This window comes from Pelophylax lessonae (genome assembly GCF_965119305.1).
Source record: "Pelophylax lessonae genome assembly, chromosome: 3".
Classification (NCBI taxonomy): domain Eukaryota; kingdom Metazoa; phylum Chordata; class Amphibia; order Anura; family Ranidae; genus Pelophylax; species Pelophylax lessonae.
Window position 1 is genome coordinate 670,307,245 of NC_138770.1, and position 26,836 is coordinate 670,334,080.

A 26,836-nucleotide genomic window follows, 5' to 3' on the forward strand; every position below is an offset into this window, starting at 1 on the left:
AAAAAACAGCATTTTTCTTATGATTTTTAGTAGAAAACTAATGCAGTGTCTTTCCAGCTGTCTTTTTTTCTTTCTGGCAAGCTGAAATATGATATGCCAAGGCAAACATGCCTATCAGTTGAGCTATGACACAGACAACACTGCACACATGGGGAAATATGTAAAACAAAAAACAGGAAAAGGAAATTAGGTGACGGTAACAAAACATGATATTGTGATTGGCCAAATAAAAAGTCACCTCGCGATGAGGTCGCGCCAAAGTCGCGCTAAGTCGCGCCAAAGTCGCACTGGAAGCGACGCTACTTTAGTGGTAGCGGCAGTGTAAACCAGCACTAAAACATCCAGTGTGTGAATACGATCAGGTATGATGTTTTATCGGTCAAGTAGTGTAAGGGTTACGCCCGTTGCCCGCTTCACAGTGACAGACCAAACTCTGACAGACCAAACTCCCCGTTTAACAGTCAGTCAGTCCATTTGCACAACCGCAAACTCCCAATTTGCACAAGGTTGGATACCAAGCTAGCCATGTCCCGTTCCTTGTCCTCACTGACATCATTGAAGGTCTCTTCCTCCACCCAGCCACATACAACACCAAGGGTCCCCGAAAGGTGAGAACAAGCCCCCTGGGACGCCTGCTGTGGCTGGTATTCCACCTCCTCAAAGCCACCTTCCTCCTCTGACTTCTCTTCTTCAGACTCCTCTCTCTGCGTTGCCACAGGTCCAGCAATTGACAACGACAAGGCTGCTTCTGGTGGTGATGAGGACCACAACTCTTCCTCTTCATGCTCATCTACAGCCTGATCCAGTACTCTTCGCAGGGCACGCTCCAGAAAAAACGCATATGGGATGAGGTCGATGATGTTGCCTTGGGTTCGACTGACCACCAGGGTTGTCATCTCCGCAAAAGGACGCATGAGCCTACAGCCATTGTTCATGAGCATTCAGTAACGCGGCCAAAAAATACCCAGCTCCGCAGAAAGAATGAAAGAAAATGAATGTTTTTTTTTATGAAAAATTATCCTGCGGATCGCTTTTGGTCTGTACACAATGAAGCAACGACCTTATCATCTGGGGTGTGCCAACACAATCCTAGAGGTGATCGCTTCATTGTGATACGCAAGCCCCTTCACCACGACAAGGTAACGATCACGAAGGGGAATTGACACATGTATGTGCCTTTTTTTTTGTTTTTTGTTTTTTTGCAGCCACAGTGTAGCACCAGAGGCCAGAAAAATTAGGCATGTACACATGCATGAAAAAGTAGGTATTGTTGCAGCCGCTGCTGTAGCAGCGGCCTGAAAAATTGAGGTTTTAAGGCAGAAAGTGCACTAAAACATTGCTGCTTGAACCGTAGTTGGTGGCGGAGACGTCACGTAAGTCATCCGGCATGCAGAGAATGATTATATACAGCAGCGTGTGGACCATTTTTAGGCCAAGGCATCTCAGTCATCACCAGGCCTTTTTTAGTCAAATGCATCCCCCACTGTCAGTCCCTTCGGGATCCATGCCTCATTCATCTTAATAAACGTGAGGTAATCAAGACTTTTTTGACCTAGGCGACTTCTCTTCTCAGTGACAATACCTCCTGCTGCGCTGAAGGTCCTTTCTGACAGCACACTTGAAGCGGGGCAGGCCAGAAGTTCAATGGCAAACTGGGATAGCTCAGGCCACAGGTCAAGCCTGCACACCCAGTAGTCAAGGGGTTCATCGCTCCTCAGAGTGTCGATATCTGCAGTTAAGGCAAGGTAGTCTGCTACCTGTCGGTCGAGTCGTTCTCTGAGGGTGGACCCCGAAGGGCTGTGGCGATGCATAGGACTAAAAAAGCTCCGCATGTCCTCCATCAACAAGACGTCTGTAAAGCGTCCTGTCCTTGCCGGCGTGGTTGTGGTGGTAGGAGGAGGATTACTTTCACCTCTTCCCCTGTTGGATTCCCGTTGTGCTGTGACATCACCCTTATACGCTGTGTAGAGCATAGTTTTTAACTTATTTTGTAGCTGCTGCATCCTTTGCGACTGCCGGTAATTGGGTAACATGTCACAGACTTTCTGCTTATACCGGGGGTCTAGTAGCGTGGCCACCCAGTACAGGTCGTTCTCCTTCAGCCTTTTTATACGAGGGTCTCTCAACAGGCATGACAGCATGAAAGACCCCATTTGGACAAGGTTGGATGCCGAGCTACTCATGTCCAATTCCTCGTCCTCACTGATGTCATTGAAGGTGTGTTCTTCCCCCCAGCCACGTACAACACCACGGGTACCAGATAGGTGACAACGAGCACCCTGGGATGCCTGCTGTGGTTGGTGTTCCTCCTCCTCAAAGCCACATTCCTCCTCTGACTCCTCTTCCTCACACTCCTCTTCCAGTGTTGCCGCAGGTCCAGCAATCGATGGTAAGGCTGTTTCTGGTGGTGGTGATGGTGACCACAACTCTTCCTCTTCCTCTTCACGCTCATCTACGGCCTGATCCAGCACTCTTCGCAGGGCACGCTCCAGGAAAAAAACATATGGGATGATGTCGCTGATGGTGCCTTCAGTGCGACTCACTAGGTTTGTCACCTCCTCAAAAGGACGCATGAGCCTACAGGCATTGCGCATGAGCGTCCAGTAGCGTGGCAAAAAAATACCCAGCTCCGCAGAGGCTGTCCTAGCACCCCGGTCATACAAATACTCGTTGACCGCTTTTTCTTGTTGGAGCAGGCGGTCGAACATTAGCAGTGTTGAATTCCAACGTGTCGGGCTGTCGCAAATCAAGCGCCTCACTGGCATGTTGTTTCGCCGCTGAATATCTGCAAAGTGCGCCATGGCCGTGTAGGAACGCCTGAAATGGCCACACACCTTCCTGGCCTGCTTGAGGACGTCCTGTAAGCCTGGGTACTTCTGCACAAAACGTTGCACAATCAGATTCAACACATGTGCCATGCACGGCACATGTGTCAACTTGCCCAAATTCAATGCCGCCAACAAATTGCTCCCGTTGTCACACACCACTTTGCCGATCTCCAGTTGGTGCGGGGTCAGCCACTGATCCACCTGTGCATTCAGGGCGGACAGTAGTGCTGGTCCGGTGTGACTCTCTGCTTTCAGGCAAGTCAACCCCAAGACAGCGTGACACTGTCGTATCCGGCATGTGGAATAGCCCCTGGGGAGCTGGGGGGGTGCAGTTGGTGTGGAGCAAGACGCAACAGCAGAAGAGGACTCAGCCGAGGAGGTTAGCATAGAGGATGGAGTAGGAGGAGTAGAGGAGGTGGCAGCAGGCCTGCCTGCAAGTCGTGGCGGTGTCACCAACTCCTCTGCAGCAGAGCCACGCATTCCATGCTTGGCAGCCGCCAGCAGGTTTACCCAATGCGCAGTGTACGTTATATACCTGCCCTGACCGTGCTTTGCAGACCAGCTATCAGTGGTCAGATGGACCCTTGCCCCAACACTGTGTGCCAGACGTGACATGATTTCTTTTTCCACAATAGAGTACAGGTTGGGGATTGCCTTTTGTGAAAAATAATTTCGGCCGGGTACCTTCCACTGCGGTGTCCCAATAGCGACAAATTTTTTGAAGGCCTCAGACTCCACCAGCTTGTATGGTAAAAGCTGGCGGGCTAAGAGTTCCGACAAGCCAGCTGTCAGACGCCGGGCAAGGGGGTGACTCTGCGAGATTGGCTTTTTGCGCTCAAACATTTCCTTCACAGACACCTGACTGTGGGCAGGTGACGAGCAGGAACTGCTGAAGGTGAGAGGCGGAGGGGCGGGTTGTTGATAGGGGGCATGGAGGACAGCAGTGGTTGACGTGGCTGAAGATGCTGGACCAGGAGGAGGATGGTGGCTTTCAGTTTGTGTGCTGCTTTTACTCATGTGTTGATCCCATAGGCGTTTGTGATGTGAGATCATGTGCCTTCGCAAAGCAGTTGTACCTAGGTGGGTGTTGGACTTCCCACGACTCAGTTTCTTTTGGCACAGGTTACAAATGGCATCGCTGATATCAGAGGCAGACACACAAAAAAAATGCCACACTGCTGAGCTTTGCAAGGACGGCATTCTGGTGGTGGCAACAGCTTGCGTTGATTGGCGTGCTGTCTGGCTGACCCCGGGTGCCGAATCTACATGCTGTCTGACTGCGCCACTAGCTCCTTGCGATGACCTCCTCCCCCTGCTTCCAACTCGTCTCCTCCTCCTCTCTGTCTCCCCATCTGAACTTTCCCCCTCTTCTTCTGCTCTTCGAGCAGGCACCCAGGTGACATCCACAGACACATCGTCATCATCAGCCGCTTCACTTGACAACTCAGCAAAGGCAGCAGCAGCAGGTACAACATCATCATCATCACAATGTACGTCCATGTGTATAATGCTGCCTGACTGAGACATATCCCCGTTATCTACATCCTCTGGCACTAATAGTTGCGCATCACTTATTTCTTCAAACTGATGTGAAAATAACTCCTCTGACGGATCAAGTGAAGCGGCTGTGGTGCTAGTGTTGGTGGTGGTGCCGGCGGGCTGGCGAGTGGTAAATTGAGAGGTGCCCGAAGCTGAGCTGGAGGAGGATGGTGCATTAAGGTTCCGAGCGGAAGCTGTAGACGATTGGGTGTCCTGTGTAAGCCAGTCAACTATGGCCTCAGAATTTTTTGAGTTCAGGGGCTGTGGTGGCCTCTGAACACTGGGCATTATTCTAGAGCCTAAGGAAATCACAGCACCACGACCACGACGGCCCTTGCGGGGTGGCCTGCCTCTGCCTGTCATTTTTTTTTTAATGTGTTGTTACTGTTGTACTATGAGTGCAAGCTGCTGTGCCACCTTATATATCAGTGGTGGGTGGGCAGTGGCACAGTACACTCTCTGTGGACCTGACAGCAGTCACTGGCACCCAGGCAACTGCAATTTAAAAAATATATATATTTTTTTTTACTTTGAAAGCTGCTGTGCCACCTTATATATCAGTGGTGGGTGGGCAGTGGCACAGTACACTCTCTGTGGACCTGACAGCAGTCACTGGCACCCAGACAACTGCAATTTAAAAAATATATATATATTTTTTTACTTTGCAAGCTGCTGTGCCACCTTATATATCAGTGGTGGGTGGGCAGTGGCACAGTACACTCTCTGTGGACCTGACAGCAGTCACTGGCACCCAGGCAACTGCAATTTAAAAAAATATATATATTTTTTTTACTTTGCAAGCTGCTGTGCCACCTTATATATCAGTGGTGGGTGGGTGGGCAGTGGCACAGTACACTCTCTGTGGACCTGACAGCAGTCACTGGCACCCAGGCAACTGCAATTTAAAAAAATATATATATTTTTTTTACTTTGCAAGCTGCTGTGCCACCTTATATATCAGTGGTGGGTGGGCAGTGGCACAGTACACTCTCTGTGGACCTGACAGCAGTCACTGGCACCCAGGCAACTGCAATTTAAAAAAATATATATTTTTTTTTTACTTTGCAAGCTGCTGTGCCACCTTATATATCAGTGGTGGGTGGGCACACAGTGGCACTGCAGTGGGCACAGTACACTCTGTGGACCTGACAGTCACTGGCAGCCCAGGCAACTGCAATAATAAAAAATATTTTTTTTTTCAATTTATTGCAACAAGATGCTGTGCCAACGTATATATATCAGTGGTGGGCAGTGCACTGCAGTGGGTACAGTGCACTCTGTGGACCTGACACAGCACTCACTGCAATTATGACAGAGAAAAAAAAAATATTTTTTAAAATGCCAGGTACTGTGCCTGTGCCACCCGAAATGAGTGTGGTGTGCACACAGTACAGTCTGTGGTAGGTCTGTGGCCTCTCACACACAGCGGGCAGGCAACTGCAGTGTACAATAGATATATATATATATATATATATAAAGAAAAAAATCTATTACCTTACCAGCCCTTGAAAGGGCTTTTGGGGACACTATATATATATATATATATATGTATATATATAAAAATAAAAAAATCCTCAATTACCAGCCCTTAAAAGGGCTTTTGGGGACACTAGATAGATATAGATATATATATATATGAAGAAACAACTCAATTACCAGCCCTTAAAAGGGCTTTTGGGGACGCTAGGTATATATATATATATATATATATATATATAAAAAAAAAAACCACAAATACCAGCCCTTAGAAGGGCTTTTTGGGGTGCTGATATTACAGCAGTAGTGGACCAAGAACACTGCAAGACCAGGAACACTGACTAACTGTCCCTAGCTTAACAGCAGCAGCAGCAGCAGCAGCTCTCTCCCTATTCTCACTACACACACTGCTTCAGAATGATCTAAGATGGATGCTGCCCTTGCTTATTTATAGGAGGTGGGAGGGTGTGGGAGGGAGGTACGCTGATTGGCTGGAAATGTGTCTGCTGACTGTAAAGTTCAGGGTCAAAGTTTGCCTCAATGATGTCTTATGGGGGGCGGACCGAACATCGCATATGTTCGCCGGCAGCGGCGAACGCGAACATGCTAAGTTCGCCGGGAACTGTTCGCCGGCGAACAGTTCTATACATCTCTAGCATTCACAGGATACAGAAGTAAGTGTCGACCAGTATAGGCCCCAAAAATTAGCCCGCATGAGTTTATCTGACAGCTAAGAACATAGTATTTGGTGGCTGGAGGTACATTAGACATTCACAGGGATACAGAAGTGTCGGCCAATATAGGCCCCAAAAATTAGACCACATAGGTTTACCTGACAGCATAGAACGTATTATTTGGTGGCTGGAGGTACATTAGGCATTCACAGGATACAGAAGTAAGTGTTGCCCATTCCAGACCCCAAAAATTAGCCCACATGGGTTTACCTGACAACTAAGAACGTAGTATTTGGTGGCTGGAGGTACATTAGGCATTCGCAGGATAAAGAAGTAAGTGTCGCCCATTCCAGGCCCCAAAAATTAGCCCACATGGGTTTACCTGACAGCTAAGAACGTAGTATTGGTGGCTGGAGGTACATTAGGCAATCGCAGGATAAAGAAGTGTCCACCAGTATAGGCCCCAAAAATTAGCCCGCATGAGTTTATCTGACAGCTAAGAACATAGTATTTGGTGGTTGGAGGTACATTAGACATTCACAGGGATACAGAAGTGTCGGCCAATATAGGCCCCAAAAATTAGACCACATAGGTTTACCTGACAGCATAGAACGTATTATTTGGTGGCTGGAGGTACATTAGGCATTCACAGGATACAGAAGTAAGTGTCGCCCATTCCAGACCCCAAAAATTAGCCCACATGGGTTTACCTGACAACTAAGAACGTAGTATTTGGTGGCTGGAGGTACATTAGGCATTCGCAGGATAAAGAAGTAAGTGTCGCCCATTCCAGGCCCCAAAAATTAGCCCACATGGGTTTACCTGACAGCTAAGAACGTAGTATTTGGTGGCTGAAGGTACATTAGGCAATCGCAGGATAAAGAAGTGTCGGCCAGTATAGGCCCCAAAAATTAGCCCACATGGGTTTACCTGACAGCTAAGAACGTAGTATTTGGTGGCTGGAGGTACATTAGGCATTCACAGAAAAAATAATTGTCGGCCATGAAAGGCCCCAAAAATTTGGCATTCAATGGACATGAAATGCCTTTTATGCCGCTGTATTTACCGAAGACAAGGACCAGGAATTGTTGTGGGTGGATGGTGGTCTTGCGGATATTTGTGGCCTGTCATGAGGAATTTCAATGGTACATGGTCTACTGGTCACATGTGTTAAATTCCTCAGAGATCCATGCCTCATTCATTTTTATAAATGTGAGGTAGTCTACACTGTCATGAGCTAGGCGAATGCACTTATCGGTCACGATCCCCCCTGCTGCGCTGAACGTCCTTTTGGACAGGACACTGGACTGGGGGCAAGCCAACAGTTCCATTGCAAATTGTGCAAGCTCTGGCCAGAGGTCAAGCCTGCCCACCAGTGCTAATTTTGGCAGCAAATTTTGATTTAGTTCTAGTTATAGTCTTTTAACTAAAATGCCATTTTAGCTTTAGTCGTATTTTAGTCTTTTGACTGAAATGCGATTTTAGTTTTAGTCGTATTTTAGTCATCTGAATTGTTTTAGCTTTAGTCATATTTTAGTCGATTAAAATCTCCAGTACATTTTAGTCAATTAAAATCTCATACATTTTAGTCAACTACAAATCAAATAGGTTTAGGTTAATTGTAATGCATTATTTAAACATTTCTCTAGCATTTCCAAATGAATTGTATACTCCTGGAGTAAAAATCAAATAATATGTTATTATAAGGTTTGAACACGCACAACAGACACAGATTAAAGCTCGGTTCACACTGGGGCGGCACGACTCCTTACTACTTCGGGGGCGACTTGTGCATTCCCATGCACCACGACTTTGGAGCGACTTGCATGGACTTCACATAATGGAAGTCTATGCAAGTCGCTCCGAGGTCGCCCCGAAGTAGTACAGGACCCTTTTTCTAAGTCGGAGCGACTTGTGTCGCTCCTATTAGAACGGGTCCTGTAGCAGTCAATGGACCGCGAGGGAGCGTGACTTGTCAGGCTGACAAGTCGCCTAACAAGTCGCGCTAGTGTGAATCGAGTCTTAGCCATTCTGATATATAACATCTTTATAAATAAAACCAAGTTTCGTAAACAAACAGAAATATTGCTTTTTGACAAACCGAAGTGCAACTTTAAAATACAAAAAACCCAAAAAACTGTAAACTCCATTGGCTCTAATGTCATTACCTGAATATATTACCAACATTAAATATTAGGGAAAAATATAAGAAAAGCCTTTTTCTTAATTTTTTAGTTTTCAGCAGATTAGTAGATGCCCCTTACTTATGCTTATGCAGTGGTGCAATACATGTTTAAACTTTAATGTGCTATTATTACAGGCTCTGGATGGAATTGTGTTGCTGATTTAGAAATGGCCAGCAGAGGAATGTTAATTTTGATGATGTCAATTTTCAATTTAGTTTTAGTTATAGTTATAGTCTTATGACTAAAATGCCATTTTAGTTTTAGTCGTATTTTAGGCTTATGACTAAAATGCCATTTTAGTTTTAGTCGTATTTTAGTCATCTGAATTGTTTTAGTTTTAGTCGTATTTTTGTCTATTAAAATTGTGTTAATTTAGTTGACGAAAACATTTTAGTCGACTAAATTAACACTGCTGCCCACTCAGTAGTCCAGGGGTTCATCACTCCTCAGAGAGTCCACATCGGCCGTTAACCCGATGTAGTCGGACACCTGTCGGTCTAGGCGTTCCTTGATGCTGGATCTGGAGTACAGCTGTCGATGGTTTGGCTGAAAGAAGGATCTCATATCTGAAGTGACCAAGACATCTTCAAACCGCCCTCTTCTTGCAGGCGCTGTTGGATTGCTACCCTGCAACTGTCTCTCTGTGAGTGGAAATTCTTCTGCCAGCGCACGCAAAAGCAGAATGCAGCATTTCCCGCAGCAAGGAGCAGCCTATCAAGCATATGCAACGTTGAGTTCCATTGCGTCGGGCAGTCACAAATAAGACTCCTGAGGGGCAGGTTGTGTCGCTGCTGAATGTCAGCAAGGCGAGCCATGGCTGTGTAAGATCTTCTGAAATGGCCAGAGATTTTCCTGGCCTGCCGCAAGACGTCCTGGACACCAGGGTATTTGGCAACAAATCGCTGCACGACCAAGTTCAGGATGTGTGCCATGCATGGCACGTGTGTTATTTTACCGTGTTTTAGCGCGCCCAGCAGATTGGCACCGTTGTCGCACACCACTTTACCAACTGTTAAATTGAGCGGTGTCAGCCACTGATCTGCCTGTGAACGCAAAGCTGAAAGGAGTGCAGGACCAGTGTGGCTCTTGGCTTCCAGGCACAACAGACGCAGCACAGCATGGCAATTTCTCACCTGGCATGTGGAATAGGTTCTGGGGATCTTGGGGGGGCGCAGCGGAAGAGACGGTAGCAGCGGAAAAGGAGGAGTCAGCCGAGGAGGAGAAGGAGGATGGAGGAGGAGGAGAAGAAAAGGCAGGCCTGCATGCAATCCGTGGCGGTACAACCAAATCTACACGGGTGCCATGGGTTACATGCTTGACGGCCGTCAGAAGGTTCACCTAGTGGGCAGTAAAAGTGATATACCTTCCCTGCCCGTGTTTGCTAGACCATGTGTCTGTGGTCAGATGTATCTTGGCACCAACACTGTGTGCCAGAGATATATTCACTTGCCGCTGAACATGGCCATACAGCTCTGGAATTCCCTTCTGCAAGAAATATTTCCTGCCTGGGACCTTCCATTGTGGTGTTCCAATGGCCACAAATTTACGAAAGGCCTCCGAGTCCACCAGTTGATATGGCAGTAGTTGGCGGGGTATCAGTTCTGACAAGCCAGCAGTCAAACGTTGGGCAAGAGGGTTATCCGGCGTCATCATTTTTTTCCACTCACACATTTGGGCCACAGAAGCCTGCCTTTTTCCAGAACAACGTGAGGACGGCATGATGGAAGGTGGAGTGGGGGACAATTGTGAGGAGAGAGGAGAAGGAGAAGAGGCTGGACGGTGAGAGCCAGGAGTGTGGCTTCTGACGGTGTTGCTCTCACTGGGCTCGGTGATGGGAGTTCAGGTGCCTTCTTTAGGCGGTCGTCCCTAGGTGAGTGTTGGGCTTACCGCGACTTATGTGTTGACTGCAAAGGCTGCAGATGGCAACACTGTTGTCAGCAATGGACACATTAAAAAAAGCCCACACTGCGGAGCCATGTGCCGGTGTCCTGGGAGCGCCAGATGTGACTGTACATGGTTGATGGCTCGCTCCTGATACATTTGCAGTCTGCTTTGTAATTCTTGTGCAATGCAAGTTCTGCCTGCCTCTCCTCCCTATCTGCCGGTCCATCTCTCCCTCTGAACTCCCCTCCTCTTCCTCTCTTGTGGCCACCCACGTGACGTCCATAGACACGTCATCATCCACATCACCTTACCCGCCACTAACATTCGAGATCACGGAGTAGGCAGCAACAGCGGGGACCAACTTCCTTGGGCTGATCTGGGTACTGTCTTCAGACTGCTGAGTGGCGGCTGTTGCTACCTCCTCTTCCTGATCTGATGCCAACAATGGCTGTGCATCGCAAATGTCTTGTGATGGATCGGAAAATAATTCCAGTGACTCAAGCGGAGGGTATGTGGTGGTGGTGGTGTTTGTGGTGGTGTCTTTGGGGGTGCACACAGCAGAGAGTAAAGAGGTTGCAGATAGAGAGGATGAAGAGGGTGCAGAAGAGGAAGGCTAAGTGAGCCAAGTCTGGTGCGTCCTTTGACGTAATTGAACGCACCCCTACCACTCCTGCGTAAGTGTCTGCCTCTTCCTCTGCCTGTCACGTTTTTAAATTACCCTGTGACAAAAGTCTCTAGAGAATCGCAGTATATCTGGAAAAAGGTATATAACACCTGCTTCAATCTGTGGTATTGGGGGGCCACAGGTTTATCACATCAGTTCTACAAATAATTGGCCAGTAACTGTTGTCACTGTGTGTAGCACAGTTAACACAGCAAATGAGGCCACATTTTTGCAGGAGTAAAATACAATCTTAGAAAAGTATACTTTTAAATAACACCTCACTTCAATATGTGGTATTGGGGGGCCACAGTTTTATCACACCAGTTCTACAAATAATTGGCCAGTAACTGTTGTCACTGTGTGTAGCACAGTTAACACAGCAAAAGAGGCCAAATTTTTGCAGGACTAAGATTCACTCTTAGAAAAGTATACTGTTAAATAACACCCCACTTCAATATGTGGTATTGGGGGGGCACTGGTTTATCACACCAGTTGTTCCAAAAATTGGCCAGGGAGTTTAGCACTGTGTGTATCAGAGTTAACGCAGCAAAAGAGGCAATATTGTTGCAGGACACAAATACACTTGTAAAAGTATACTCAGATAACACCCCACTTTAATATGTGGTATTGGGGGGCCACTGGTCTATCACACCAGTTGTTCAAAAAAATTGGCCAGTGAGTTTGGCGCTGTGTGTAGCAGAGTTAACACAGCAAAAGAGGCAATATTGTTGCAGGACACAAATACACTTGTGAAAGTATACTCAGATAACATCCGCTACAATCTGTGGTACTGGGGGGCCACTGGTTTATCACACCAAATGTTCCAAAAATTGGCCAGTGAGTTTGGCACTGTGTGTAGCAGAGTTAACACAGCAACAGAGGCAATATTGTTGCAGGACACAAATACACTCTTAGAAAAGTATACTGTTAAGTAACACCCCACTTCAATATGTGGTATTGGGGGGGCACTGGTTTATCACCCCAGTTGTTCCAAAAATTGGCCAGTGAGTTTGGCACTGTGTGTTTTAGAGTTAACGCAGCTAAAGAGGCAATTTTGTTGCAGGACACAAATACACTCTTAGAAAAGTATACTGTTAAAAAATAAAAAACCCACTTCGATATGTGGTATTGGGGGGGGGGGGGCACTGGTTTATCACACCAGTTGCTCCAAAAATTGGCCAGTGAGTTTGGCACTGTGTGTATCAGAGTTAATGCAGCTAAAGAGGCAATATTGTTGCAGGACACAAGTACACTTGTAAAAGTATACTCAGATAACACCCCACTTCAATATGTGGTATTGGGGGGGGCCACAGTTTTATCACACCAGTTCTACAAATAATTGGCCAGTAACTGTTGTCACTGTGTGTATCAGAGTTAACACAGCAAAAGAGGCAATATTGTTGCAGGACACAAATACACTTGTAAAAGTATACTCAGATAACACCCCACTTCAAATGTGGTATTGGAGGGCCACTGGTCTATCACACAAGTTATAATACATTAAAAGTGCTTTTGTCACTGTTTGTAGTATTGCTGCAGCAACGCTCAGTCACCACACCAGTCACAATGCTGCACAGTGCACAATACAAATCCACTATAATATGCTTTCTATATTACAAAGTATATTATACCGTGGATTACGCCCCTATATAGTGCACTGCACACCTATACCAAATAAATTGCAGCCCTTAAAATTACTTTTTTGCACATTAACAGAGCGATTTGTGTCACTGCCGAACTCGATCTGTCCCTGATGAACACTGCATACCTGTCCCTAAACTGAACAGAAACTGTACACCTATACCAAATACCAGCCCTGAAAAGGACTTTTAAGGATCTTAACAGAGAGATTTGTGACACTGCGGATCTCGATGTGTCCCTGATGAACACAGCATACCTGTCCCTAAACTAAAAAGAAAGCATAGTAGACCTATACCCAATACCAGCCCGGAAAAGGACTTTTGTGGATCTTAACAGAGCTATTTGTGTCTGGCAATCTGTCCCTGATGCGCACAGCCAACCTTTCCCTATGCTGACAAAAAGCAGAATATGAAATGGTCGCCAGCTCTGGTCTATTTATAAGGTAGGGGGCATGTCCATGTGCTGAAATGTTTCAATTGGCTGTCCCGTTCCACCTGACGGCTGTGTCATGAGTCAAAGTTCTCCCCAATGTAAATTAATATGGCCGCCGCGAACATTGGCAAAAGTCCGCCTTTTCGCGAATTTGCGAACAAGCAAAATTTGCCGCAAACCGACCACCGGGCGAACCGCAAGGCCATCCCTATTGGCAAATGCTCAGACAGAACACCATGGCAAAACCATGTTCTGTGTGAGCAGTCTCCAATAAAGTTTCCTGTGGATGATACCAGCAGTGTGTGACCCTTCTTTTCAGACTTGTATCACCTGCTACAGGAATGAGAGTGGGCTCTGTGCCAGTCTGCACCTGCCCTTCACAGTTTAAGCCTTAAGTTATTACTAAAAGCAGTAATAATCTAATTCAGAGGCAATTATTTAATGTGACAAAGAGTAGATACATTTATACAGTCTTAAGCCCCGTACACACGTACCGATCGTCGGCCGACAGAACGTCCTACAAATGTTCGCGGCTGGTGTGTTTGTTGTTTGTCTGTTGAAAAGTGCTCAAAACTTGCCCAGGACATTTGTCTGCCGACAGAAAATGACGTCACTACGTTCCACGCACGTTCGCCGCTACAAAAGAGGAAGTGAGTGTTTGGCCGTGACCCTTCTGGGCATCTCGCGCTGATTTCGGTAGCATTTGTTTGGTTGACGACATTTCGCTATTTTCCGAGACATCGTTCGAGAATTTATTATGGCGACCGTGAATTCGTCCGTTGCTGTCGTTAGTGTTGGAGTTTTGGCTCTGAGACGACGTACGAGCAATAGGAAGAAGAAGCGGACCTCCTGGACGAAAAATTGGTTGCTTAACCGTGATCAATTTTCTCATATGTCCTTGCTGAGGGAGCTCCAGGAAAATAATCCTGATGACTTCAGGAATTATTTGAGGATGACGGATCCCATCTTTTACCGTCTTCTTGCCCTGGTGTCCCCCTATATTCTGAAGCAGGATACTTGTATGCGGCTTGCAATTACTCTTGAGCAAAGGTTAATTGCGACGTTGAGGTATCTTGCAACAGGGAGAAGCCTGCAGGATCTGAAGTTCACCACAGGCATCTCCCCCCAAGCTCTTGGTATCATCATCCCTGAGACCTGCTCTGCCATCATCAAGGTCTTGCAGAAGGACTATATCAAGGTATGTTTGATTTTTTACATTACATTACATGTATTACTAGTTTCACCCGAATTATGATGTTTTTGGATGTACAGCAATTGACACAGGCCATTATTTGTAAACTACCCTCTGTCCGCATGCACATAGTAGTAAAGATGTAGATTATCTTTAACCATTTGTAAAATTACCCACTAACCACCCCACCATTCTCTCCTATGTGTCCCTAAACGCATTGCCTGTTAACAGTATGTCGAATTTATCTAATTTTATTGCTTTCCCTCAAACAATTATTCCTTGGCCAATGTTTTAGTACCTAGTTAATGATTTATCTAAAATACATCAGTCCATCCATTCCCACCTATGATTCTGTATGTTTATGTAATGATGTTAAAACCTTCACTGACCACAAGCCCTTATTGATGTATAAATGCCCAGTTTTACTTACCCATCCCCCACCCACATGCTAAATCTCAAAGTCAGCATATACCAAAGCTCAAGTTCAGAGGTCTTCAAACTATGGCCCACCAGTTGTTCACGAACTTCAATTTCCATCATGCCTAGTCATGTCTGTGAATGTCAGAGAATTACAAGGCCTCATGGGATGTGTAGTTCTGCAACAGCTGGATGGCCGTAGTTTGTAAATCTCAGCTCTAGCTGGTGAGTATAATGGGCCATACACACTAGAAGATTGTCAGAACAATTTATCCTTCCGATTTACCAAAACCAAATAATATGAGGTCCAACAAACACTTTCAAATCCTATGCAATCTGGTAGGCCCTTGCACTACATAGAAAAGGTAAATCTGCACGAAAAAGTCTTCAGAGAATCTTCTAGTGTGTATGGCCCTTTACAATATAAGAACAATAGGAGGTTGAAAATAAATGTATGTAGATATTACATCTCCATATCCAAACCTTTGCCTTCCTGTTGTTTATTTTTTTAGCAAGTTGCATAAGCATTTAACAGACAACTGTGTGTGTAATTAATAATGTGATGTGCTCAAGCACTAATTTTTGTTTTTTTTTTTTCCCCACAGTTTCCTTCAAACGCAGAGCAATGGCTGGAGATTTCTGATCAATTTCTGGAGAAGTGGAATTTTCCCAATTGTGGGGGTGCTATTGATGGGAAGCACGTCCGCATTGTCCCCCCTCCGAATTCCGGCACATTTTATTATAATTATAAAGGTTTTTTTAGTATAGTCATGCTAGCCATAGTTAATGCAAACTATGAGTTTATTTATTTGGATATTGGCAAAAATGGCCGCAATTCGGATGGGGGAGTTATTGATCAGACGGAGTTCGCTCGTCGTCTAAAGAACGGCACTCTGAACCTGCCATCCAGGGAGCAAACTGTTGAGGGTATGAGCTTTGTGTTTATCGCAGATGAGGCTTTTGCGCTTGGGGAGCATCTCATGAAGCCCTACCCTCAGAGGAACCTCACCCCCGACCAAAGGATTTACAACTACCGGTTGTCCAGAGCTCGCAGAGTTGTGGAGAATGCCTTCGGGATAATGGCCAACCGGTTCCGGATATTCCTGACGTCCATAAACCTGGCACTGTACAAAGTGGATAATGTGGTCTTGTGTTGCTGCATTTTGCACAACTTCCTACGCAGGAATGCACAAAATTATGTATTGCAGCAACTGGATACTGACCCTGCTATGCCAGGTACAAGTGGAGAGGCCCAACCTTCTAACCAAGTGGAGTCCATGACGTTAATGGAAGTTGGACGGTCAGCATTGGCATCACACAGGGCCCGTCAGATCCGCCAGGAATATCTGGACTATTTCGTGGGGAGAGGAGCTGTGTCCTGGCAGCAATCACTGTCACACACCCATTAATCTTGTTAAAGATTGGACACACAAGATAAATGTCAGAGATATCTTATTTTTCCACACATTAAAAAAAAATTGCAATGATTCTGTATTGTGGATTCTAATCATTTGGGCACATATGCCAAACACAATTATTAGGGTTAATCATGTGTTATATATGTGTGACTTTGGAAGGGTTAATACATTCATCAGTGTGTTTCTTGACTGTAGTCTCTCACCAGCTGATCCAAAGTGATGATGGCCATGTGTTATTTTTGAGCCAGTGGTGTAAATACAAGGGCCTTCTGCACCCCACAAAATGTACACAAACCCTGTCACATTGAGAACTAGGTCACACCCAAGGTTCATCTAATGTCACCTTACATTGGTGGTTCTTGTCCAGAAGTTGCCCATACTATATATTTAATATAATACATTAGGGTATTAACAACGTACCTACACCTGTTATGTTGTGTTCATTTATTACATCCTTCTCACTGCCCACCAATGTTAGGATATGTCAGTGTTATGTGAAACTTGATCATTGTTCATCTCAAAGTGTTATATATATATATAAGTAATGGAAAGTGAACTAGAGCAACGAAAAAGCAATACACTATAGATTACACTGATCTCCCTACACTGATTTCTACTGCCAATATCAATGCCATATTGAATACTAGGACTGCTAGTACCTTGAGTGTTGAGTCAAACTTATGCAATGCGGGAAGTCTGCGACTTTGCATCCTTCCTGCATCGCATAAGGGTGACCCGACACTTACTTTTTCCACAGGATTGTATTACACAAGTCTGAAGAACTGTGCCATCCAATCCTGATACATCAGAAATAAAGGGTCATGTGCGACTTGTGTGCGTGTTCAGTGTGAATGTAGCCATACAAAGTGTATGTCTCAATTCGCACAACACTCGCACAAAAGTCGCACATGATGCATTTATTCAGCTGCATCAGGATAGGATTGCACAGTCGTTCACACTTGTATGATCCAATCCTGTATGAAATGTCAGATCGCACTGTGATATGCGTATAAACGGTTGGGATCTTTAACATTTCATTGCCACCTCCAGCAACTCGCATATGGCAGTGTCCAAAATGCTGTCATTAACATGTAAATATGGGAATAGGACAGCCATCATACATGTAATGCTTCTTTACACAGCTTTAGATCTCGACCCCCCAAGGAAAGTCAAATAAAGAATGGAACACACATTGTTGAATGTACAAAATTTTTTTTTTAAAACATTCACAGGGTTAGGGTTAGGGTTAGGGTTAGGGTTAGTGTGTTTTCAATTTTTTTTCCCAAACGTGGGTACACTCTTAACAACTGAGTGCCATCAAGATATCATAAAATATTAAAAAACTTTTGTAAGAAAAGGAACCAATAAAAACATAAAAAAAAACTTTTTAAAATTTGGCAATCATTTCGACAAAATCTCGCATTTTTGATTGCGATGCCGTTGCTGTTTCCTTGATTTGCTCGAGGTCTGAGCAACATTGGAGTGCCTCACGGGTTAGTTTTGCTAAAGTGCAAGTAGGTAAATCATGATCTGTAAAAAAATATACAACTGAGTCAATGTGAATCACCTACATGAGGTCATAATAGAGAAACATTTGGTGTCCAGGTTATTTTTAATTACTCTCGAGTTAATACCTACCCTGTTCTTATGCTCTTTTGCCCTAGGCTCTTCTTCTTCCTCCTGTCCTCCTCTGATCCTGTTGCTGATGATTCTGCCGGTCTCCTGAGCTTACTATATATTCATTAGGGGTGTGAACGCATGATGACGTCATTGTGAGGGCATGGTCGTAATGTATATATATTAAGCTGCAGAGACCAGAGACGGGCAGAATGCACGGCAACAGCATCAGATGAGGACAGGAGGAAGAAGCAGAACCTAAGGCAAAAGAGCAGACAACATAAGAGCAGAAGATTGCACAGCAGAAGAGTGGAGAGGAGAAGATCCAAAGAGCAGAGTGGAGAAGACCGGATGAAGATATTTAAGAACATTTCATAAACGTCTCCTGTCGTTATTCACATACACTTCCATTTATGTGGTTAATGTGTAGGGGTACTATGTACCCCATACCCATTCACACAGTGATTGGTGTCCGGGATCTGGGGGCCACCCTTTGTTGAAGGTTGCTTCCAAAGTCCTAGGAACCCCCTGGCCGCATGACCCCCCAAAACCACCAGACAGGGTTGTGGGGATGAGGCTCTTGTCCTCCTCTACATGGGAGTAAGGTGCTTTTGGGTGTGCGGTGCAGAGGCCCCCTGGCCCAAAGCAACAAAACCCCCCCATGTTGAGGGCATGTGTCCTGCTGTGGTCCAGGGGGTGTTTGTTCCGCTTGCTCGTTCTCTTTCCTGGCCTGACAAGCTGCATGCTTGTATAAGGGTCTGGTAGGGGTTTTGGGGGTAACCCACGCTGTCTTTTTGTTGTGGGCATACCCTCAAACTCAATACCACACACAAAAGGCCTGGTTGTGAACTTGGGGGGACACCCACGGTGGGTTCTTCAATTTTTTGGTGTAGTTCCCCCTCAAAAATCTTCACAACGCAAGTGGCCCCGCAAGTCAGAGCATCCTGATCCGACTTACGGTGCGACTTCCATTCAAATAAAGAGGCTCCCATAGGGAACTAGTGTTGTAAATTGGAGGCTAAAAATAACACTGATAAAAATCATTCTGAAAAAACCTACGTGGGCACACAATTGGCTCTTGGACACTTGGTCCTGGTTCCTCCACAGTTTCGGAAGTGGCTTCCACGCTGCTTGCCAAGTTGCCAGGAGATCGGGGTTCTGACATGGCTGGGGATGCCACATCCTGGCATGATGCAACATCTGCAATGTAAATTTGTAAGGGAATACAAGAATATAAGGTTAAACAATCATTGCAAATACACATATTTCTATGATCCCACTACACAAAAATCTGTGACTACCAACCTTCTTGTTGTTCTGGTGTCTGGTCACTTGTTGGCTCTACCAGAATCACCTCAGGCATAATGTCTTCATCTACATAATACAAAACATTGGCCATATCATAAAAGTCACAAGAGGTACATTTGTTAGGACATGGTGCCCTGCTTGATAGCTCTTTTAGTAACAAATATGAAGACATGTACATGGTTATCTACGAAAAATATGGTACATTAATGTTTGACAGTGCATAGGAACCAATTACCTTTAGTCGAATCTGTGCCACCATCTGGGCCCATGTCCTCCTCTTCTTCCACAACTGCCGATGGAGCTGCCAAACCTCTCCTCCTCCTTTCCCATTGTTTGGCACGGAGTTTACGTTTTTCTCCTATTTAAAGGTTTGAATAATAATCTGTGATTAATAGGAATGTTTGCTGAGAAGATTCGTGCAGGAAAGAACGTTCGTTGCAACACAATACATATATTTTTAACTATGGCTTCCTGACTTTTAATGTCATATACTAAAACATCAACAATAGATCGATCAAATCACGACATGACAACTAAAATGAGTAATCTAACTTTTTACATAGACATTATAATCTAGACATGTTAATACAACATACACAAAATTATAAAAAACATATTGCATGATTAAAAAAAAAAAAAAAAAAAAAAAAAAACTTACTTTTTTTCAAAATCCGATGGATTTGGGAAAGCTGATCCTGCTCACGGTGTTTCAGGTCAGACCACCGTTTCCGAATCTGATCTTTCGATCGCTCCACACCAAATTTTTTTACCAAACAGGCCACCACCTTATCCATGATGCCATCTTTCCTGGCATTGGGCCGATCGTAATTTGCCAACTTGCCATCATAGTCCATTTTTTCTAAAATGGAGACCATCTCCACCATTTCTGGCTTTGACATGGGTGTAGCCCTTGATTTTCGGGTGGCCCAATCACTTCGGCCCACACTAATTGAGCTCCCAGATTGTTGAGACATTATTCTTGATTACAAGATTTTTCCACTGCTTCAGGTGTGAGTGTCGCATGTAGGCCTGATCTTCGGCACGTACACACCCCTGCACAAGCCCGCCACTGGAGGAGGAGTTGACGCCTGTGCTGTATTTAAAGGACGCCAGATCGTTCGGCCGACGATTCGCTAGCGGACATATCGAGAGTTGGAGCACGATCGAGCGGCGAATCACGACTTTTCCCCACAAACAAAGGTACGACTCTTTTAATAGAAAGTGTGTGTTTTGGGCCCTATACAGCTTTTATTAGGAATATCTTTATTATGTGCCAAAATACATGCTATTTTAATATGTTTTGTGTTGTTTTGTGTCTTGCAGGCATATACTGTCCTGCAATATGGTGGACAATTACACCAGCCACAACTTTCTAATAAGTTTTATTGATGAGTTCAGGCAACTGCCGTGTTTGTGGCAAGTGAAGTCCGCAGATTATAAAAATAAAAAACTCAAAAAACAGGCCATAGAACATTTGGTGGCCTTCTACAAGCCCGTCTGTCCTGGGGCAAATTTTGAGTATATACGCAAAAAAATAAACAGCATTCGTACTGCCTACAGGCGGGAGTTAAAAAAAATAGAGGAGTCCACCCAGTCTGGAGCAGGTGCACGGAATGTATATGTACCACGGCTGTGGTACTATGATAACATGCGATTCCTGGCAGACACCATGGAATCCAGGCCGTCAATTTCAACACTGCCTTCTACTTCGGCAGAGGGCTCAGTGTCGGTTGATCCAAGCCAGGATGAGGATTTCCTGGAGGAGAGTTTTACTCAGGTATGGCATTTCACAATATATTGTCTGCTAAAATGTAATCATGTAACAAAATTATAAGCTAAACCATAATTGACCCTTTATGTAAACGGGCATAGCAAGGGGTTGGCATGACAGGCAACCGCCAGGGGCGCAGGCCAAGGGGGGTGGGTCACAAAAACATTGGCATTGTTTTATTGTTTATTTTAACAATCCACTCAGCCTGCACACCCCAGAACCCCCAGTTTGCAGGCGGATTCATGCAGGTGTAAAACATTGAGAGCTGCTTCATGCAGGTGTAAAACATTGAGAGCAGCTGAGCCAAAAGACCAGGAGACTGAGACTGCCTCTCACTGCATCCCCAGCACACCTCTGGTCTTACAAACACTGCTGCATCCCCAGCACACCTCTGGTCCTAACAAACACTGCTGTAGCCTCAGCATTCCTCTGGCTCAACCTTTTTTAATACAAAACTAACAGCTCCTGCAAATGATCCATCCATCCTTGCTTCCATGTCTCTGGTCTCTCACTCCGGGTCAGCAAGGCAGGTGGCTTCCTTATTCCTGTTTCCCTGCACTGCTTCACCCTCAATGCCCTACATCAAGCCCTCTGCAAGTTCAGGCCCCTCTCTCTCTGCAACCCCCTCCTCTCTCTCTCACACCCCCTCTTTCTCTCCCTCTCTCTAGCTCTCAACCCTCTCTTTCTTTTTCACACCTGAGACAATGATTGCCCACTAGAGAGCTCTACACTGGGCAAACAAGGGGCAAATTAGAAACTTTTAATGCCCTTTAATTTTTTTTTTGGGGGGTGGGTTACAGTTTTACATTGATCTTGGGGGGGGGGGGGGTTGTTGCCAAATACAGCTCCTCAACAAGGGCACTGGAGACCCTAGATACGCCACTGTATGTAAAGTCTGCTATTTGTTCACAATAATATAACAAACATGCATTTTTATATACACTATAACATTCTAATCAATTGTTCATTTCATCAACAGGGAAGTGTCACTGAGGAGGAGCCAGGTTGCAGCCAGGAGCCTGGGGAGCCTGCGGAGCCTGAGGAGCCTGTGGAACTATTTCCACCACCACCTCCTCCTGCCAAACGGAGGCAAAAGAGGAAGCACGTGGATGACATAACCGATGAATTTATCCAGGAGGCCACCATAGCCCTACGTCGGAAACCGGAGGCCAATGAGTCCTTCGGCAACATGACGGCAAAAATTTTGGATAAGGTGGACCTCAGGCAGTGTCAGTATGCCAGAAAAATTATTCTTGATGTGCTGCAAAAGGCTGAAAACGGGATCCTTAATGAGCACAGCCATGCATGCCAGGAGCACCCGTGCCCTCCACCTCCACCTCCACCTCCACAACACCCACCACCTCGCCAAATGCCACATGGCCAGTGGCAATATGGCCAGCAGGATCCAAACCTGCCCTCATGGCAACCTGATTACAGTTACCAGCAACTTTAATTTTTGTAACCCCCTATTATTTATTTTACCCCTGTTTGCCAGTTTCTAGTTTAATTTTGTCCAAATGGAACTTTTTTATGTTTAGTTATACGGAAAGTATTGATGTTTGCTTTGGTTTTTTTTTGCTGAGATACAAAAAATAAAGAATATGAAAATAAAAAATGGCCTATCTGAATTTGTTAACATGTTTAATATTGTGCATAACCTGAAAAATATGTTTTAGACATTAATTCATACAAGAATAAAGGGTCATATCAATAGTTAGATCTTTGGTGTGAAAATACAAAAATAATGGTGAAGAGTTCAAATTATTTAATTATAAAATTTGATAGAACAGATAGAATAGACAAACATTATCTTCATCATAACAGAACACATGCCTTTTTATTAGAAAAGTATGGCATTATGAGCAGCATCTTCCTTCTTCTCACATTTATCAAGATGAGCATGTGCTCCGCATTTCACCTATTTCTTGGACTTCCGCGAGCCGAAAGTTCTTTCTGAATAAAATGTTGAGTTTACTAGAGAAAATTCTTCCGGGAACTCATTTGGTTTGATCATGCGTGTTGGGATTTGTAACTGTGTGTCGGCCGAATTGTGTACTGACAGGCGAACAATCGTCCGTTCTGGTGTCCGCAGACAAAAATTTTCATGTTTGCAAGAAAGACTTTTGTCCGCGGATTGTGCGCAGACATCTGTCGGAGGCACCATACTAACACGCGTACAATCGGCAGATCTTTCGTCCGCCGACGTTTGTATGCCGACGATCGGTACGTGTGTACGGGCCTTTACAGATACAATTGGCCCTTTGAGGGCAACCATAATGCTGCTGTGGCCCACGATGAAATTGAGTTTGACACCCCCTGGCTTAGGTTGTGTGGAAGACAGGATAAGGCCATGATGACCAGAACAGCAACAAGTACTGTGGATCAGAATGCTGGAATACCACATAGAGCCAAAAGAAACCTTTTCACCGATCACCTAGTAGAGCACTCTCAATGATGTGGGCTCATGCCCAGAGCAAACACACCCATCCAAGGGAAGGACAAGGAGGAGGAGAGGCTGGGATCTTGGAGACAAGGTGCCCAAACCCAGATATGACCAGCTGCTTTACACCTACTGGTGGTTGATGTTATGGCCTGATGTTATATACCTTATATACTCGAGTACAGGCCGACTTTTTTAGCATGTTTTTTTATGCTGAAAAAGCCCCCCTCGGCTTATACTCGAGTCAAAGTCTCACTTACCTTTTCCCCGTTCGGCTATTCCTGGGCAGACGGTGCATGCGCGGTGACGTGTTGGCGCAGGGCAGCGCCATTTCTAAATGTAAGACGGAAAGGTAAGTGAGACTCCTCCGCAGCCCCGCAGCCCCTGCATCTTCTCAGGAGATGCAGTGCTGCGGGCCTGGTACAGGAGATTCTCCTGTACCAGGCCCGCAGCACTGCATCTCCTGTACCATCTGTGCTATGTCTGTAACATCTGTGCCATGCCTGTATCATCTGTGCCATGCCAATATCATCTGTGCCATGCCAATATCATCTGTGCCATGCCTGTACCATAATGGCTGTGCCATGCCTGTATCATCTGTGCCATGCCTGAACCATCTCCTGTACCATGTCTGAACCATCTCCTGTGCCATGCCCACAGCCCTGCATCTCCTGTACCATGCCCGCAGCCCCTGTTTTGGGTCTCGTGGTGGTTCAGTTGGGTCCAGTAGCTGCTGCATTTCACACCCTAGGCTTATACTCGAGTCAATACGTTTTCCCAGTTTTTTTGTGGTAAAATTAGGTGCCTCGGCTTATATTCGGGTCGAGTTTTACTTGAGTATATACGGTAATTAGAATTGCATGTAGAAGACATGTTTACAATATCCATGTGACTGCCAAGAGCCAACTTCAACTTCATGGCAATTGGTCAATGAGAAAGTCTTTAGCAGCAGGCAATCGCTGAATGACATGAAGAGAACATCTGATTCTGGCATGAGCTATGAACAGGATATTACAATATTCAGCTGAGAGCTCCCTCGTTGAAAGTAGTTAAACTCTCGATGCCAACGTTAGTTGTTATTTTTCAGGCTCTGAGATGTCCCAGGGATAAACTGGATGTGTGTTTATTTTCACAGGAAGTTCAGCATGGAAAATGCAGTCTCGCATAAATAAGTACAACCTCGTCCAGCAATATTCCCCTTCTGCGTAAGCCAAGATCCTTATCCGGGACAAACAGCGCTCTGCTCCCAAGCAGTTTGTCCACCAGCAACTTGAAGTCTGTGCGCCTGACCGACGGCGTTCTCAGTGCCGTTATCTGACTACTCTTATCAAAAGAAAAACTCAACACTCCAGCTTTGAACGTGGAAAATTGTTTGATGGATTGCCAGATCGCCGGACTCCAATAAAGAACAGACAGCAGGAACAGTGGCCATTGTCACTCTTCCATAGTTTTTTGCAATCTGCGATTTCCAGCTGAACTGCATGCCCCAGCATGGATTGCAGTTTCTGTGCATAGGATCTCTTTACTACACAGAAGAACATGAAAACATTAGGTGTTGTGGTGCTGCTCATTTGTTGCCATATGCTCTTTCACCATAGTTACAAAGCACATTTTGTTGGCTGGAAGAATGTTAGCTACTCCAGCTAATTAGGCAATTGGTGGTACTTTTGAGCAATCTTTTCTTAGGGGGGTTACCAAGTAAAGATTGGCAGTTCTGGCATTTGCCAGAAGACATGGCCTTCTTAAATTCTGTAGGCGCTTAGAGCTCCTATGAATTGTTTGAATTTGTGTTTTATTAACCTTCTTAGCAGTATTCCCGAGCGTGACTCGGTGTTAAATTTCAGAGCCAAAAGCGGTAACACCGAGCCACACTCGCGGTACCGCCAGAAGCATCGCTGGATCCTGAAAGCAGGGTTACTTACCTTGTCACCGGGATCCAGCGATGTATCTCGGCGGTGTCTGGCGGCGGTTCTTCCTCTATATATATAGATAGTTGGTTTGGGCTGCTCATTCTTAAGAAATACATGCAAAATAATGGTACCGCTTCCAGCACCTAAAATCCGAAAGAATCATACCGCCAGGGAGGTTAAGATGTAAGTGCTGCAGATGTTATGTAGTTGTTATACACTTGGGCTCGACAATAATACTGATTGGTGGTGAGGTTAGTACATTCCTACTACATCCTGCAGGCCTTGAAGAATTTTAGTATTTACCCAAGTGGGCTCATGTGCCATGGCCATAAAAGGAACTCTAGAAAGACCTGTTATTTAACCATCAACTTCCTAAGGTCCTGGTGCCCAACATGTGGTCATCAGGGGTGCTTGCTGTTTAACCCTTGAACTTTAGGACTCAGCAGTGGAAGCACTGATTTGTAAAGGGGGGTGTAGTCACTACCAGCATGCGAATGTATCAAGTCCAGAGTTTCTGACTCCTTTAGCAAGTGTCCAGTATCCAACCAAACTCGTAGCATGTCCACAGTCTCTGATCCTTTCTTCTATTAAGTCTGCACTTTGCATCAGTCTTCTGTAGCCTTGCAAATACTCATTGCTCCCAACTGTCCCTGATTTCGAGGGACTGTCCCTGATTTTGAGGGACTGTCCCTGATTTCGAGGGACTGTCCCTGATTTGGAACTATGTCCCTCTGTCCCTTTTTCCTCCTCATTTGTCCCTAATTTTGATCTGATCTATATAGCTGTATGAAAAAAAACACAGTGTTTCTTTTTCAAAATGTGTTTTCCAGTGCTAAATCCAATTTCTACATTACTCCATTTGTAAATTTCAAAACTCAAAATAAAAGAATAGTAGTGGTTAAAAAAAAAAGCACTTGTGGGTTTAACTAATCATTTTTTGTACAATTCTCCTTTAAATTGGGTGTGGCCGGGGGTGTGTCCTATGCCCGCCTACTTTTCCTAATAATAATGCGTGCCACATTACTACCCTACTAAAACTACCCAAAGGCACCTTCTCTCTCTCTTCGCCTCTCTCTCTCTCTCTCCGACTCCCTTTCTCCCTTTCACCGTTCTCTCTCTCTCACCTTTCCCCTCTCTTTCTCCCACCCCCTTTCTCTCTTTCACCGTTCTCTCTCTCACCCCCTCTCTCTCACCAACCTCTCTCCCTCTTTCACCATTCTCTTTCACCCCCCTCTCTCTCTCACCCCCTCTCTCTCTCCCACCCGCTCTCTCTCTTTCACCATTCTCCCTCTCACCCTTCCTCTCTCTCTCTCTCACCCCCTCTCTGTCTCTCTCTCACCCTCTCACCCCCCTCTCTGTCTCTCTCTCACCCTCTCACCCCCCTCTCTGTCTCTCTCTCACCCTCTCTCTCTCTAACCCCCCCTCTCTCTCTCACCCCC